The sequence below is a fragment of the Sinocyclocheilus rhinocerous genome, unplaced genomic scaffold, assembly GCF_001515625.1.
Source record: "Sinocyclocheilus rhinocerous isolate Xijiao unplaced genomic scaffold, SAMN03320098_v1.1 scaffold358, whole genome shotgun sequence".
NCBI classification, from domain to species: Eukaryota; Metazoa; Chordata; class Actinopteri; order Cypriniformes; family Cyprinidae; genus Sinocyclocheilus; species Sinocyclocheilus rhinocerous.
The window spans coordinates 283451-286203 of record NW_015650700.1 but is presented as its reverse complement, the minus strand read 5'-3'; positions in this window follow the sequence as shown (position 1 = coordinate 286203).

Sequence of the window (2753 nt, the reverse complement as noted above, 5' to 3'; positions counted from 1 at the left end):
TTGGAAGTTATTTTGATTAAAGATTATGAGGGCCCATAAAATAAATAAATAAATAGGCCTAAATAAACAAACACTGCATTATTCTATTAAAAAATGAATTGTCAGTTTTGATTGCATGGTGACTTTAAGGAACAGACCTCAAAGAATACAACCTTGTGATTTCTTAAGTTTCTATTCGGATGTGTTGTCAGGGTTACTGGAACAAGCTGACTTCAAACAAGGTCGAAGAGAAACCAGAGGTAACGCTGTATGTTGTCATAGTAACGTGCTCGTTGCTCTTCCTCAGTGGAATTGCCTTTGTTTACAAAAGATGTTTCAGGGTGAAGGAGAACACAACCAAAGTCATAACTCTGGATTTTGACAACGCTGATGGCACTGCTGAATTTCTGTCCACTTTGGAGGAAGGAGATGGCTCTGAAGATGGGAATGATGGGGTTTTTCTGATGGTTTATCTGCCGGTCCCTTACGAGAAAACCCTCACAAAGATAGCACGTGCTGTAAGCACCTCCAGCTCCCATAATGACGTGGAGATTGTGCAATTACACACAGAGAACTTCACTGATCAGGAGTGAGAATTCAAAGATCATATTTTCCCTCTAATGTAAAACATCTGTACTGATCCACATACTGCATCAACACTAACAAAAAGTACATGATACTATGTTAGTACAATTGTTTTATTTGAAGTACTTTGGAATCCATGTAAACAGTATAGCGCATTAATATGGTTATTATTCAGTACCACTATTGCATATAAAAGTTCAGTAGTGCTATCTAATACCATCACTCTACCATGGTACCAGCACACCGGTGTTTGTAAGGGAATAGTGCCAGATTTGTTTTTCAATCGTTATAATCTATGAAACTATAGAAGTGGAAAAACATGAAATGGCTACAAAATGATTAACATTTTTATTAACGTTACCATAATGCAGTAATTTTGAAAACTAGTAGTATTGTATATAATAAAGTGTTTATACACATAGAATATACAATATAGTATTATAATATTGGAATATAAGTTTGGAACTGCTTGTATCTCATTAGCTCTCTCTTGTATAACACAATTTCAATGTACATGTTTCCATCAGGAATGGAAGTGTTAACAAGAGTAAAATAATAATAATAATAATAATGTTGTTATTATTATTTCCTTTTTCATGTGCAAGTTAATAGTTAATAATAGTGTTAATAGTGATAGTTAATATCAGCAAATATGCCACATCATGTGTTTTTGTTTTGTTAATAAATTCACCTGCAAGCAAAATGAAATTAAATTTGAGAAACTGAATTTTTGCTGAATGTTGGTTGTTGATTTCTCATGCTTTTGAGTATTTGTATAGGGATTCTCTGAACAAGAGGGGACAAATTCCTTTATGTATATCATATTATAGGCATTACTTGGTTAAAAAGAACATATCATTATTATTTTTTTAACCACATGTAAAATCTAGGGATGCACCGATATAATTTTTTGGGGCCGATACCGATTTTAACAATTACTTATTGGCCGATTCCGAAACCGATATTTGTCACTTCCTCACTTATTTGAAATTTTGGCATCAAAATAGATTAAATTGGATCCATTTAACATTCAGCAGGCCTACATAAATACAACAGAACAAATATACATATTAAATAAACAGTGCTATTTAGGTAGGTTTAACAGTTTTCAGGTACAGAAATAAAGTAAACAAATGTAAAATAACACTTCACTGTATAAATTAAATACATATTAATCCTTCTTTATTGTAACAGACTTTATTATGATTAATCTTCTAATTTGTTTTTGTATATATTTTAATATTTTTTGTAAGTTTAAATATGTATGAGATCTCCTTTACTAAGGCGGGACTCTTATTTTGACGGGTTTTCTAGTCTACGGAGCAGCTATATGGGTAATGAAAGCACGCAGTTCTTCGGATTTAAAGTTTGTCAGTTTATTAAGCACCCCCCGAAAAGTCATGAGATCTGTATATATTTGTTTACTGTTAGTTGTAGGGATGTGCATCTCCATAACTGAGGCCGATGCGATACGCATCTCGATGCATAGCCAACGATACGATACATTGAAGATACATATGAAGTAGCTACCGATGCGATGCGATACGATTCACCCCACTGCACACGACATTCGGACACGACTGTCGGAATTCGCCCCCTAGTGGCAGTCGCACGGAAATTTCATTATGATCGTACACGGCAACATGGGAGAGAAGCTTATCCTCGCGTTCTCAGAAAACCCCATTCTGTATGATATATATAGTTAAACAAGTACACAGAAGATTTCAAATATCAACATTGGCTACCAGAAATCACTTACTCTGCCTTTAAGGCGCAGCTCTTGCATTAAACAGTGATACTCGCCAAGATGTTTCCTCCGAGCCAGGTAGCGTTGTACCCACACTGATCTGCGGTATTTCTTTTTGTGTCTCCAGTAAAGGAGTGCAAGAGCAAGAATATTTTAGCAAAATGCATATTTGACTCAGAATGATTGCGCTCCGTTTGTTTAGCCTGCATGTACGCAGCAGCGCTCGTTCACTCGCGTATGCCTCGCCCACTCCTGACAGCAAGCAAAATGGATATATTTGCATGATTTTCTAACATTTACAGAGGAAACATATACTCGTGACATGTCAGTTATGCACTGAGGAAAACACAACGTCTCAAATGCATTAAGCAGCACAGATATATTCGCTGTTTGTCATGGTGGATCGATTTGATCCATGATCGACATTAAGGGCTGCTTAAGA